Raw genomic sequence first — 16,020 nt, 5'->3', positions numbered from 1 at the left:
GCCACCTTCCCGGAAAGCTGGAAACACGCTGAACTCACCGCCCTTCTGAAAAAACCCACAGCGGACCCCACCGAACTCAAAAATTACCGCCCCATCTCGCTCCTTCCTTTTCCGGCCAAAGTCATCGAGAAAGCTGTCAACAACCAGCTCGCCGCCTTCCTCGAAGCCAACAAATCCCTCGACTCCTCACAATCTGGCTTCCGAGCAAAACACAGCACTGAGACCGCCCTCATCGCAGCAACAGACGACATTCGAACTCTACTGGACAATGGAGACACAGTCGCCCTCATCCTCCTCGACCTCTCTGTAGCCTTCGACACAGTCTGCCACAGCACCCTTTTACAACGCCTCAGAAACATCGGAATACAAGGAAAAGCACTTGAATGGATCACCTCGTTCCTCACCGGAAGAACCCAGAGAGTCCGCCTTCCACCATTCAAGTCCGAGGCCACTGAAGTCATCTGTGGCGTACCACAAGGATCCTCACTCAGTCCCACCCTCTTCAACATATACATGAGCCCCCTCGCGGCCATCGCCCGCCAACACAACCTCAACATCATCTCTTACGCGGATGACACTCAACTGATCCTTTCTCTCACCAATGACCCCAGCACCGCCAAAACTAACCTACACGAAGGAATGAAAGAAGTTGCCGAATGGATGAAACACAGCCGTCTGAAACTGAACTCAGATAAAACAGAAGTCCTCCTCTTAGGTACATCCCCCTCTGCATGGGACGACTCTTGGTGGCCGGAAGCCCTTGGAAAAGCACCCATCCCGACAGACCACGCACGGAACCTAGGCGTTATCCTGGATTCTTCACTTTCTATGAACAGACAAGTCAGCGCCGTCTCCTCATCCTGCTTCAACATTCTTCGCATGCTCAAAAAAACATTTCGCTGGATCCCCACCGAAACAAGAAAAACAGTCACCCATGCTCTGGTCACGAGCCGACTGGACTACGGAAACACCCTCTACGCAGGTACTACCGCTAAACTCCAGAAAAAACTCCAACGAATCCAAAACGCCTCAGCCAGGATCATATTAGACATCCCGCGTAACGAACACATCTCTGATCACCTGAAAAACCTCCACTGGCTACCCATCAATAAGAGGATCACTTTCCGACTTCTAACCCACGCACACAAATCACTCTACGATATCGGACCAGAATGCCTCAACTCACGACTGTCCTTCTACACCCCCTCCCGCCAACTACGTTCTTCCAGCCAAGCCCTCGCCACTGTACCTCGCATCAACAAGACCACCATGGGAGGTAGATCCTTCTCATACCTGGCAGCTAAAACATGGAACTCACTCCCCACTTACCTTCGCCTTACCCAGAACCACCTAGCATTCAGAAAGCAACTTAAAACGTGGATATTTGACAAGTAATCCCCCTCCCCTCCCTAAGCGCCTTGAGACCCTCTGGGTATGTAGTGCGCTATATAAATTCTTTGACTTGACTTGACTTGACCCATTAACTAGCACCTAAAAAACATGGGAGTCAGCAGCCTAGTTGGTAAAACAAAGTTGCGCCCTTTGGTAAACTGGAGGCGGCTGTGGACAACGCCGGAGCTTGCTCATTATACTACAGCCCTCCAGTATGTAATGGCAGCTGACCAATGTACGAAAGTACCTTGGCTTTTGAACATTAAAGAGCTACTTTATACCCTTGGTCTATCTGACCTCTGGGCTTATGCTGCCACTACTCGGTTCCTGTCCAAAAACACACTGAAGACTTTTTACTGGGCAGCCACCAAGGCCAGTGAATCTAGAAAAGCTACCTCCTTCCTCTCATCTGGCAAGAGAGTTTCTTGATTTTAAGCCCTTGAGGGGGTACAAGCCATACTGGGACCAGGTGACTGTCTCTATAAACAGGAAGGTATATTTCCAGTTTAGGGCGGGCACCCTTCCGCGGAGAGTCTTCCCTCAGAGGTGGTCAGTCGGGCCACGGATACATGTCCTTCCTGCACTTCCTCAGCGGAGAGTGTAGCACACGTCTTCTTTGCCTACCCAGCTTCTCTAGCTGCTAGATCCTACTTGAAGACACATAGATCAGCGTAGCCATTCAACCGCTCTTCGCATTCTGAGCTCAGAATGCAGCCCACCCTTTGCCATACCAGTAGCCAAGTTTTTGGGGGCCATATGGATACTTCAACGAAAGGTACTCCCCCCACTTAACTTAATGTGTTTCGCAGTGTCCCACCTCTGTTTTTTTTAATAGCACTGCAATACTTTTAGCTCTTTTTCTTTTTATCATTTTTATTCTGCATATGGCAGTTAACCTTATTGTGCTGTTATTGTACTACTGTTGGCACTTGTTTATTTATATGTATCATGTTTGATTCATGCCGAACTGCAATTGTGTTTTTTCACTTATCCTTATGCATTGTTTTACTGTATTTGCACTTTTATGGCCCTGGTGGCCAAAATAAAGTTATTTGACTGACTGACTAACAATTCCTGTTCAATTTGAGAGAAGACTCACTGCGCTCTGTGCAACTAGTGCGGCTACATAGTCTAGTTTTTTGGATTTGGTTTTATGTTTACTCTGATTATCTTTGATGTTATACAAGCCCTACATATCGTGTTAGTGCTTGTGCACTAGCGCTTGTTGCCATCATCATGATGCTTTAGTGCTCAAGACAAGGGGCCCGAGTCACAGAACTAACTTAAGACAAAATCTTAAACTTACTAATATTTTGGTATTCACAGAAGGCACTTACTCATTTTGGTATTCACAGAAGGCACTTACTCATCCATGAGTAAGTGCCTTCTGTGAATACCAAAATGAGTAAGTTACTCAAAATGAGTAAGTTACTCATTTTGGTATTCACAGAAGGCACTTACTCAGATGAGTAAGTGCCTTCTGCTAATACTAAAATGAGTAAGTGCCTTCTGTGAATACCAAAAGGTAAACATCCTTTACAACGAAACTTTTTCCACGCAGTACCTTTGCAACACAGGAATTACAACGCAAGTCGTTACAACGACTTGCGCTGGAGGGCGCTGTAGGATAGGGAATAGTTTATTTTACTATCCAAAACCTTCCCTACTATCCACGGGGACTGGAGTTGGAATAGTAAATTAAACTATTCACTATCCAGCGCCCCCCCAACGCAAGTCGTTGTAACGACTTGCGTTGTAAAACCTGCATTGTAAAGGCATGCGTGGAAAAAGCATGCATTGTAACGACATACATCCATACCAAAATGAGTAAGTGTCTTCTGTGAATACCAAATTGGTAGTAAGTTTAGGATTTTGTCTTAAGTTGGTTCTGTGAATCGGGCCCTACGAGATTGAACTTGAGTTTTGTGTTTGCCTACTACACCAATATTTAAAAGGAAGGGAGCAGATTTACAGATGAAAATCCTCCTGACAGATTAATGGGTGACTGGTGTAACATTCAACTTTGTCAATATCGTATTATGACTATGTGATTGGTATGTATGGCGCTAATACTTTATGTCTTTCTACTTATCATTAGAACAACTCTGCTTTCAGAAGGACACTGTCCCCTACGCACTCCTGATGAACCCGGGTGCAGGCTGGACCAAGGGGCACGTTGTGGCAATGTTCTCTTTTCATCTTCCAATACCCCTTCCCTTTTGGAGCACCTACTGAGACTAGAGGGTTATACAAAATGTTGAGAGGTGTCCCAAGAGGTCTGGGGACGGGTGGGGGCAGCATCACCCCTGCAGAATACCTGCTTTTCAGGTGAGTGGCCTCGACATAAGGCACTCCTCTGACCTTAAGTGCAGTAGGCTTAGCATCATCTTTAAGTTTGATTCTATGACAAGACCCTTTCAAACATCCCAAAATATTCAAGAATAACTCCGCCCATTTTTGATTTGCATTTGCATCAGATATACAGCGGCGGTATTACGCGGAACGAAGAGACGTGACTGACAGCCGACTCTGAAGGTCCCAGTCGAGAACAACCGACTATTGCTCGACCCCTGACTACCACAGACGAGATAGTATGCAGTATTACTGACAACGCCTCATACTCAACAGCTAAGGGAAATTACCGAGCTCTGAATAGAATACAACGGAACAGTCCGATAGAAGTTCAGAGGGAACCAGCACTAAACCAGAATCCATCTGTGGGTGCTAGAATTTGAGACACCATCCAGTATCACGTGGTTGAGTATGAGGCACATAAAAACCACGCAGTCAAGAGTGCTACACTCGCCTTGATTCAATCTACTAAGTCTCGAGTGGTTGAGACGAAATCACTAAGGGTGAAACTTATTGACTCTTTCAGTTTGACAGAAACATCGAAAGTCTTGATAAAGATGTTGTAACAAACTAGATCCATCGAAACGCGTCGACGCAAAATCAAGTACAATCTGGGAAACTTACACTGTTGAAATACAAATTATATCTACGTATGCAACAAAGTGGTAATATAGGACATTGGATGTACAATTGTATTGCGCAATTTCTTTGTCTTACACATTTTCTGTCTGTTTTAATTATGCTGGTCATAATTATGATGCATTCGTTTTTTAAGGAATTTTTTTGTGTATTCTGTTTTTAGCAAACTGAATTATTGTACAAATGTTTTTGCATATTAGTTTGTAATTTTAATACAAGTACTAGAACATTAGGTACTACAAATAAAGTGTATTTTTATTATATCTGGTTTCATAGCAAATGTTATTGTATTTTCGATTGTTTGCGTAGAGTTTAAGTTTGATCAAGGGGATCACTCTGTATTTAGGTACTTATACCTTAATTCCCTTGATTACGTTAAAGTGTACCTCTCATTCCTTTATCTATCTATCAGATATACAGGCACATGCATCAAGGTAGGATTTTGTGAGCCCTTAATTGTGATAATTAGGGAATCGCAATTAAGGACTCGCAAAAGCCTACGCATATAGGGATCCCTGTAAAAATAGCGATTCCTACACATTCCTGTTTTGCGACTGGCAAATTGCTAGTCACAAATAAGGAATGGCTTCCCATTCATTGCTATAGGCCTGCAGGCCCATAGGAATGAATAGGAAATTGCATGCGCAATTTGCGAGTACCAATAGGTCCTCGCAAATTGCGCATGCAATTTCAGTGTACAAGGGTGTCAAAAGGACACCCTGTTGCACCCTCTGAAATTGATCTGTGCACATATGTTGCGCACACACATGCCCTTAGGGCATGTGTGTGCGAACATGAAACTTTGAAAAATGCACAAAAGTGCATTTTTCAAAGTTTTTGCAAATGACCATGAAGTTCAACTTCATGGTAATTTGCGCCTCCTATTAGCGAAATCGCTGATTTTTTAACTTTAATGCATTGCATGTAAGGAATCTTAATTTGCGATTCCTTAAATGCAATCGCAATTTAAGTAATCGCAATTTAGAGATTACTTAAATTGCGATTTTTGCATTTGGGATGATGCATCCCAAATGCAAAAATACCGGTCGCAAAGGGGCATCCCAAATGCAAAAATACCGGTCGCAAAGGGGCAGATTCTGAGAATCTGCCCGTTTGAAACCGGTTTTTCTTTTGATGCATGTGCCTGTTAGTGTCTGTGTACAAAACTGAATCAGGATGATTGGGATTCAAAACAATACCCTACAACTTTTGGTCAGCACAACTTACCACATTATCGTCAACACTAACCATATACACCTCCCTTTAAAAATGATGCCAGCATTAAAACAATCAAAGGCAATATTTTACTTCAGTAATGTACAGGATAAATCCTGGTATCTAAGAACTCTAACATTACGATAAAGTGGGGAGGCTAGGGTGGTTACCGTGGGCTGTCTGTGTAAGGGGACTGGCCCCTGCATGGGCCGATGTTAAAGTTACTGCTGATCTGAACAACCACATCCTTCGTTTTCCTTTTCTTTTGTGAATTGTGGTGTATGAACAATGCTCACTATATCTACAAATATAATAAAATGGTTATAAAAAGCAATAACTCTTAACATTCCCCATTTTTTTTATGTTGACGCATCAATTATGGTATTTGGGGAACAAGAATCTGCCTGTACTTCCATATCATTACCTAAAATTAGAATTTTACATTTTGGTTGATGAAATAATTCGGTCTAGACATCTACGTCTGACTCTGCAACTACTGACACCTCATCTTATTCACTTCCAGACTCATTACATTCACAATCTACATTCACTCCCCCAGTTTTTTTTATCTCTTCCATTGCACACAAAATGGCCCAATCCGTTTACATTTATCGAACATTAATAGCAGAACAATTGATTGCTAATGCAATCTGTCTTTCACTACCACAATGATAGCATTTAGTTGAATTATTCTTTTCTCCCAGACTTCCTCATTCCTCTCTCCGTTTTCCTTTCATATAACCATTTGGTTTATCATTATGAAGTTTGTCTGCGTCAATTCCAACTTTTAAACTTCTGTACCATTACGTCTACATTGGTTGTAGTATCTTCACTATGATGTTCACTCAGATTTCATTATTTTACATAATGAGATGTAGTCTCAACTCTCTTAGTAATCATTATCGCATTGTCAATTGTAAGTTCCTTTATGTTAAGAAGTTTATTCTGAATTTAACTATTGTTGGTCTTCTAAACTTGTTTGTCTCTGATGATCTCGTCACCCAATTCCTTAAATCTACATGTAGATTCTAACGCTCCTAATATTGCAACATACTGGTCCACCCACTCTCCAACTAACTGTTCATGCAAAAAAAATTGTGACGCTCCACTACAATATTTATTTTAGGTTAAAAATACCCCTCCAAGGGGGCGTGGCCAAGCAGCATGGCTGGCAGGACGTGAGCTCCGCCGGCTCCCGTCCTGCGGACCGGAAAATCCTTTAAAAATATCCTGTGCAGGCGTTTATAGCGGACCAGATTGAGTGCCGAGGGTCCCCCCTGTCCTGGAGACCCCCTGGCTGGCGGCTGGTCGTGGCGACGTCCGCAGATCCTGACAGAGACGGACCGGTATAGCAGAGGCCGGCCGAGCACCTACGTGAGGCCGGGGATCACGGCCTGGTGCGGAGAGGTACGGTGGGAGTGGCCCTGCCTCCCTGGACTCTCCGACGGCGGTGGTGTTTTTTCTTCGTCGGCAGAGCCTGTTGCCATGTGGGGCTCCGCCGTCCTGACGCCTGTGAATTCCCAGAGGGCTCTGGAGATCTACGGCCCGGTCCGGACCTTGATCTGTGGCCCGGAGGTGAGACGCGGCGCCCGTCCTCTCCCCCGGGGGCTGCCTGGTGGTTGACGGAGAGTATCCCTGCCCGGATCGGTGCCCCTGGGACCAGTGCTGACGACCCTGCGGGACTTGGGAGCTGGCGGGGAGCCCGAGGCGGAGCAGCCTCGTGTCCCGTCCTGCAGCTCTGAGGTCCGGCATTGAGACCCTGCCGGGCCGGGCCGTCATCTTGCCCGCATAGCGGGAGGAACGCAGGATGCGGGCGAGGTCGGTGCCTGTGTATTGCGGGGGCTTGCGGGCTCCAGCGGGAGCATTGTGGTGCCTTCCCCCCCCATCCGCGGGGGCCCAGAGCCTGAGTGGCCCCGAATCTGGCGAGGCCGTGATTGTGCCTGGGGGAGCGGGCGGCCGGAGATCGGGCCGCCCGACGGATGAGGGGAGCCTGTCCCTGGTGCCCGCCGGCCTGATATGAGCCCCTCAACATTGTGAAGCGGTGTCGGTAAACGGAGGGACCTCACCGCTTGAGCGGCTGGCTGCCCCGGACCTCCCCCCATGCTTCGACGCTCCCTGGGGGCCGCTTGGTGGTGCCGTTGGTTCCGCTGGTGCTGGGGCCCCTGCCCCCTGGAATGAACTGTTTGCCCCGGGCCCCACCGACAGCCTGGTGAAAGAGGGGACTGCTGGATCAGGCTGCAACTACTCCTGGGAGGCGGACTCCTCGGCTGAGTGGCCCTGATAGTGGCCCCGGTCTACCCGCAGGGGCGCAGCTTTGTGGACGGGCACCCCATGATCCCCGGGGAGACGAGAGTACGGGGGACTGGAGAACTATTGGGTTGTAGGCCCACCACGACGTCCTAGGCCCTTGAACTGGCCTGCCTATCCTACACCCCGATGCTTGCTTGGCGGAGGAGGGATACAACACGTGTTCGCTGCCCTGGGACCTCTAGGCCCGGCCGATTGCCGGGTGCCATCAGGGGGAGTGGATTGTTGACTTCAACGGCCCCCCGCGGACGCCGCTGCTCTAGGGGGCGATAGTGAACATTATAGCCCTCGCCCCAGGTGTGTGGGCCTGCCTGGACGCGGAGGAGGTGCCCCTGGCCCCGGCCTGGCGTCCTTCTGATCCTTAAGGAGCTGCCTGGAGCCCCGCGGCAGGAAGACAGGGGGGAGCGAGAAGATTCTGCGTCACCCCGGTAAGGATCGTTGAGACCTTGTCGCCACCGGCCATGCGTAAGGACAGGATGTTGAAGTCCACTCAACCCAACACCATTACACAATACACTACTCAGAGACTGCCCTCGCAAAGAATTACGCGTCAGACGGGCCAAGAGGAGGGTGCGGAGGGGCCTGCGGAACCATCCAGAGCCGAACTGCTGAAGGCTATACAGGGCTCCCACACTGCGCTTGAGCGGCAGATCGAGACAGTATCCATTGATGTCAACCTTTTGCGAACGGATCTCCGGAAGGTGGCGGATAAGGTCTCTGACGCCGAGGGCAAAATCACCCAGCTGCAAGGCGAAGTGGCCTCTCTCAAGAAGACAGTAACGACCCTCACGGCTGCGACGCATGCCCTGGAGCGGAGAGCGGAGGATGCGGAGGGTAGAGCGCGACGTAGCAATATCAGGGTCCTGGGCGTGCCGGAACGGCTGGAGGCGGGCAACGCCGAACGTTTCCTGGAAACTTGGATTCGAACCCACCTGTGTCCACAGGGCCTGTCCGGTGTCATTGTTATCGAACGGGCGCACAGAGCCCTGGTGCCGCCTCCGCGCCCGGGGGAGCCCCCGAGAGCGCTCATAGCCAAGATACTGAACTACAAGGACCGGGACTGTATACTGAGGGCGGCGAGGGAGACGGAGAATCTCACTATTGAAAACAGCCGCGTCTCCATATATCCTGACTACACCCAGCAGGTGCAGGAACAGAGGAAGTCCTACCTGGCCGTGAAACAGAAGCTCCGGGAGATGAAGCTGCAATATATGCTCTTGTACCCGGCTAAGCTCAAAGTGATCTCACAAGGTTGTGCTCATTTCTTTGAATCCCCGGCGGAGGTCTGGGAGTGGCTCGAGATACGTGGCGATGATCTACCACCAGGAGAACGGGGAGGACCCCGGGAGACGTGGGGCACCCGCCCTCAGCGACGGCGCCGAGGGAGACGAAGACGCGATCTGCCTCAGAGGACCCGGCTGGACCTAGAATCATGGTGGGTGAGGATGGTGCTCTATTGCTGAGACCTCCCGGTGAGGAGGCGGGCCCGGAATCTCTGGGCAGGTCTATCCCTGGGGACACTTTGGTTCCGGACACCCTGCAGGATACAGTGCCTGGCACAGACACCGAGGCACCGGTGATACCAGAGACGGGACTATCCGAGCCATTGACAGAGTCGGATCCACCTTGAGGTACCTATGATCTCTGCAGTATTATCCTTGGTGTAGGAGGAACTTTGGGACCCTTTCTGATGTTTCATGATGCCGGTGGGTTCGGAGGTTTGCCCGGGATGACGAGAAGGGGTGGGGGGACGTGCTTCCTCCTGAGGGGGGAATCCGGGGCGGGGGAACTGTGTGCTCTATTTTTGTATTTCGCCTAAGGTTTGCTATGTTAGATTGGGTCTAGCGGGGAGTGGGTGGTAGGTACCGGTTGGGCTGTGTGTGTGTGGGGGTTGTGTGGAACGGATGGGGTGGCTGTGCACGTCTTGGCACCAGCAGAGGGAGGGCAAGGTAGCATGTTTTGTTTTCGCTGTCTGCTTGCTCGTGGGTGGGGGTGGTGGGATGTGTTCTGGGGGAGTTGTGTGGTTTGGGGCTCTTAGGGGTTGGGTGGGGTGCAGTGGGATGATTGTTGTTGGCATCGAGGCACCGTTCAGGGTCACGGGTGGGGGAACCTACTGGAATGCAACTGGTGGCCCGGAAGGGCAGCAACACAGGTCATGGGATATAAGTTGATGACATGGAATGTGCGGGGGCTAGGCACTTGCACCAAGAGACATAGGGTCCTCTCCTTCCTTCGCCGCCACGGAGTTGCCATCGCATGTCTGCAGGAAACGCATCTAATGGACGAGGGTGCTCAAAAATTGGCCAAAAAATTGAGAGGTCAGGTGTTCCACTCCTCCTTTTCTACATATGCTAGGGGAGTATTGGTCTGGGTGGCTCCAGGGGTACCCTTTGCCATACAGTACGTGGAGGCTGACATAGAGGGTAGGTACCTGCTACTTCGGGTGAAGCTTGATGGAAGGGATTTCTCGATCTTAAATTCGTATGCCCCCAATGTCGATGATCCTGACTTCTCCCGACTCCAGGATGTCCTGATTTCGGAGCTCGATGCCCCCCTCCTCTGGTTTGGAGACTTTAATTGCGTGTTAGACTCGGATCTGGACAGGCATCCCCCCGTACTGGCACAAAACCGCGCATGACGGCGAAACTCAGGGAAGTGATGTCTAACCTAGGGGTTGTCGACGTGTGGCGACAGCGCCATCCCTTACAAAAATTGTATACCTGTTACACTCCGACACATAATACTCATAGTAGACTGGACAGGGTCCTCGCCGCGAATATTGATGTATCCCTCTCCGTAACGGTCACCCACCAGGCCCGCCTCTTGTTGGACCACTCCCCAGTGACATGCGTGGCCCAGTGGCTCGCCCAGCCCTCCCGTCCTCAGACCTGGAGGATGCCGGTGGACCTATTACAGGACCAAGTGGGGAAAGCCCATGTAGAGACAGCTCTTACTGACCATTTGGATTTGAACTGGGGTGAAGCTGACTTGTCCTATCCGGTCAAATGGGATGCCATGAAAGCGGTGGTGCATGGCGCATGTATGGGCCTGTCCTATGGTGTGCGGAAGCAGTTGCTCGGTGACCTGTGTAAAGCGAAGGATCGCCTGCGAAGCTGCCAGACTATTTCGGACCCCGACGACTCGGATTTAGAGTCGGAGAGGTCGGCCAGGGAGGAGGTCCAGGACATACTGACCAGGCTAGATAAGTAGACTCTGGGTCAGTATCGTCAGCGCCTCCATCGCGAAGGGGACAAAGCCGGGAGATTGCTGGCCTGGATCCTTAGGAGGGAATTTGCTCCGGAACGGATAGCTGCTCTGCGCAACCCTGCGGGGGACCTGGTGCTCTCGGAGGCGGGTATTCTGGGGGTCCTACAGGCCCACCTGCAAGTGGTTTATGCTGCGGACCCCTCGGTGACGGAGTCCGCTTCTCAGGCTTACCTTCGGGGATTGCCCCTCCAGACTTTATCGGAGGAGGCGGCAGAGGAGTTGGAGGTGACCCTGTCGCTCCATGAGATCAAGGTCGCACTGGCCAGTCTACCGCAGGCCAAGGCCCCTGGGGGAGATGGGTTTCCGCCAGAATTTTATCAGGCGTTTGGGGAGGCCCTGGCCCCCCGGCTCCAGCAGGTCTATGGTGAGGCGCTGGAGTGTGCCGCCCTCCCGCCTACTATGAATCAGGGTGAGGTGTGCATGATTCTCAAGCCTGGAGGCGACAGCTGCGACCCTGCAGCGTATTGGCCCATTACTCTCATCAATACTGATGCTAAAATCCTCACGAAAGTGTTGGCCAATCGCCTGGCGCTGCACATGGCGCATCTGGTGCATCAGGATCAGTGCGGATTCACTCCGGGCCGCAACACTGCGATGAACCTCAGACGCCTGAACCATATTCTCCATGAGGTACGGGATAGACAGGAACCCCAGGTCCTGGTGTCCATTGATTTGGCCAAGCCATTCGACACAGTAAATTGGGGGTATCTACTGGAAGTGCTTCATCTGGTGGGTCTGGGCCCCATCTTCTGTAACTGGATCCGGATCCTTTATGGGAAACCTCGAGCTAGGGTTAGGCTCGGCGCGGCGCGATCGGAGGACTGGCCACTGGGCAGGGGCACGTGGCAGGGTGCCCCCTCTCGCCACTGCTTTTTGCCTTGGCAATTGAGCCTTAGGTGGTCCTCGTGAGGATGGAAATGGCGCAGTGGGGTATCAGAGTAGGGGACACCGTCAATGTGGTCTCCCTGTACGCAGATGATGCTTTGTTTTATTTAACGTTCCCGAGCGAGTCGCTGCCACTTTTATTATGGCTATTGGATCGTTTTGGCGCGGCCTCGGGTCTGCGGATTAATCCTGGCAAGTCCCTCATTTTCCCCTTGGCGGGTTATGGCCCCGACCAGCGGGCGAACCTCCCACACCTGGGATTGCGATGGGAACTAGATGCCTTCCGGTATTTGGGAATCCAGGTGGCATCGTCGGATGACCAGTTGCTGGCCCGCAATGCTGGGCGTGTGGTGCGCTCCTTTCAGCAGTCGGTCTCGTTCTGGAATACACTTCCTCTTTCCCTCATGGGACGATTGGCGGTGGCTAAAATGGTGATGGTCCTGCGACTGTTATACGTCCTACAGAATTCACTGTGCCCGATCCCGCCAGGTCTGTTCCGCGCGCTTGATTCATTACTTACGTCGCTACTCTGGGCAGGCAAACGCAGTAGAGTTGCTTTGCGCACTGTCGTCCGGAGTCGGGAGTCGGGAGGTCTGAAGGCTCCGAGATTCGACCTGTACTATTACGCGGCACAGCTTCAACCAGCTGCACGCTGGTTCGCCGGGACAGCGAATTGGGAACTAAGCCTTTTGGCGGGTAGAGCGGATGAGGAGACTCTCCAGGTAGCACTGATACAAGGGAGGGGAGAGGATACGTCTTTACCTTATGTGGTAAGGCACACAGCAGGGATTTGGCAGAGATTCGTAGAGAGAATCCTGAGGCGGGCCCCTTTCCATAGAGAATTACCGGTGTGGATTCTAGCGCCTGTGGTGTTGATGGAAGAACATATGTCCTTCCGGACCTGGACGGGGGGTGGCTGCGAAACCCTGGCGGACCTGTACCCGGATGACTCCTTTGTAACCTTTGAGGGGGCTACGGAGGCCTTTGGCTTGATGGAGGGGCATTACCTGCATTATAGGGGACTGCAGGACATGGCGCGGGTGACCTGGCCGCAGTTCCCAGAGGTGACCGCGGTGTCACACACCCTTAACATCCTCCTTTCCTGTGGCAGAGGCCGACGGCTGATCACGTTGTTGTATTCAGCCATGCGCAGGGACTCGGATCCACCGGTCTCCCAGGCTTGGGCTGCATGGGAGGCGGATCTCGGTGTCGCCCTGGAGCCTGACCAGCACAAACGAATCGGGGCATTGACCCGTACGGTATCATGTAATGCACGGTTCAAGCTCATCCATTTCAATTTTATGCACCGCACCTATATGACCCCGATATCCTTACACCGCATCTCAAATGACAGACGGGACGACTGCCCTAGGTCTGGACTGGGTGGAGCGGGATTTCTCCATCTGGCCTGGGAGTGCCCGCCGGTAGCAACCTTCTGGGGGCAGGTGGTAGGGCGCATCCGGAGGATCACGGGTCTCCGGATCGCCTTGGATCCACTACATTGTCTGTTGGCCCTGGTACCCAAGCCTAAAAAGAGAAAGTTGTCCTATAAGCTGTTGCAGCTACTATTGGTGCTGGCAAGGCGCAGGGTGGCTATCACCTGGATGGGAAGTCGAGCCCCGGAGCTTTCATTCTGGCTTAGAGATTTCAAGGAATGGCCCCTGGCGGAGGAAACGCATATGCAACACACACGTAGGGATGAGAAGCTGCAGGAGGATCTGTTGGCATGGCGCATGATGTGTGCTGTGGGGTCTGTAGATAGTGACTCGGATGCCATCAGTGCTGAGCTGTTCACCCCGCAGGGGTCGGACTCCGGGGAAGAGGTGGTTGGGAGTGGGGATGACGGGGCTGCTATGAGCTAGTGTCTTGCAAGTACCGCGCGCATAACCTCTGTAAAAATGTGATTTGCTTTGAGTCCCAAATGGATCTGTGTTGATTTTGATTTGATAATTGTGCCCGGATGGGCCCTGATGACCTGAACGGAATGTATATGCCTGTGTTCTCACTATGCCGAGTTTGTAGGGGAGGGAAAGTTTTTGTTATTCCTGAATTTTATTGAAGTTTTTACTTTGTCCAGTGTTTCCAAACAACAAACAAGAAAAAAAAAGTGATGATGTACTTTCACCTGGCCGTATAAGCGGCATGTTTATTGTTTTACCATGACTACGGAGTCCATGTTTCTGGTACCATACTGCCGCCCGGCCCCCGGGATGTGGGCTGAATGGCTGTGTCTTGTTGGTTAACGTCCGGGTCCTCGACTCAAGGAGGAGCCGTGTACTGATATACTCCGATGTTTGTTTTTGCATCACACTCAAAATAAAGTATTTTAAAAAATAAAAAAAAAATCCCCTCCAATGGCCTCATAACTTGCAAAAAATTGTCATCACTCTCTTTCTCAATACTCATATCCTCTTCATTTTCCAATATATCATGAAGAGGAAAAAGTGATTGCTTAAATATTTTCTCCTGTCAACTCTGAAATTATGTTTCAATCACAATAACCTCCATCTCTGTCTAAAAAAGATGACCCAATGACTGGATAATACACTAAAATTCAATGGATATAAGACTGAATTTCTATGCTTCTCACCATCAAACATACAACAGCAACTCCCCGCAAACATTTGGCCTTGGGCGATCAACGCAGACATTGAAACTGGTACGCAACCTAGGAATCCAAAATGATAATAAACTCTCAATGGAAGGCCACATCAACAAAACAGTAGCAACCTGCATGGACTCCTCAGAATTTTGAAGTAAGTAGTCCCATTACTCACCCAACCTTATAGAGAATTGGTGATACAGGATACAGTTCTAAGTAGATAAGACTACTGCAACTCCTTTTTACTAGGTAGTCCTGTTTACCTCCTTAAATGGCTCCAGAGGATCCAGGTGTTGGCAGCTAAACTACCGCTAAATAAAGATAGAAAGGACTCTGCATCAGAAACACTATAGAAACCACACTGGCTACCAGTAAAGGAAAGCAGCATTTTAAGGCACTAAGCATTTCCCATAGGGCAGTAAATGGTGCAGGACCTACAGCTCTTCAGCAAATGTTTTAACTATATAAACGCTTCCGAACTCTAAGTTCTTCCCAGGCGGCCCTCTTGTCTACTCCCCCCTTTAAAAAAACAAGAGTAGGAGGTAGATAAGTGCGAGAAAAGGTGTTTTTTTTCTTAATAAATGCTTGACTCCTCTTCACTCCGATAATTTACCAGCGCCAAGATGCTCGTTGGGTGAAAGATGCACTTTACAGAATTTTTTTTATAAAATATAGCCAACTTGCACTTACGTAAAAATACCTCTCCCACAGTAGCTTCCAAATAAGTCTCAAATGGCTCTTGCCAATGTTCCAATAACATCAGTGGGTCACCAGTAGAGGAAAGAAATGTTGAAGGAGGCTGATATGGATTTAAGATTCTGAATACCTAGAATGAAGTACTGTGCCAGTGCCTGTCTTCCTCACCAATAGCTAATACAGTATAATTTTAAATCGAATTTATATATTTACATGGAATACTTCCACAAGCATAGGTTCTTGTTGTCGCTGACCCTCGATGATTAAATGTTCACTAATACTTAAAAAGGTGTGACTGTCACCAAACAAAAGAGGCAAACAAAGTTCTACATAGTAATCACTGTAGAGAAACTCTTAGCCACCATTAATTCCTATGGTGCTTTCCCATCCATCAAAGATGGTTGCCAAAACGTTGCTCTGTAATTATTTTTTTGCATGGTAGATCTTGTTCCCTTTACATCCAGCTCACTTGCCACGCAAGCAGGAGAACTATTAGAGTGTGGTGTTCAATACACACGCCACAGGTGAAGCGCACGGCGTCTTAAAACACATGCCACAGGTGAAGCGCACGACTCCATCTTCATGATCAAGCAAGAAGCCTGCACTGCACTTTTCACGAAGTCAGACAACAGGACACTGAAGGACAGAAACATGTCATCACTAAT

The sequence above is a fragment of the Lissotriton helveticus genome, chromosome 4_1 (genome assembly GCF_964261635.1).
Source record: "Lissotriton helveticus chromosome 4_1, aLisHel1.1, whole genome shotgun sequence".
Lineage (NCBI taxonomy): Eukaryota > Metazoa > Chordata > Amphibia > Caudata > Salamandridae > Lissotriton > Lissotriton helveticus.
This window is presented reverse-complemented; position numbering follows the sequence as displayed.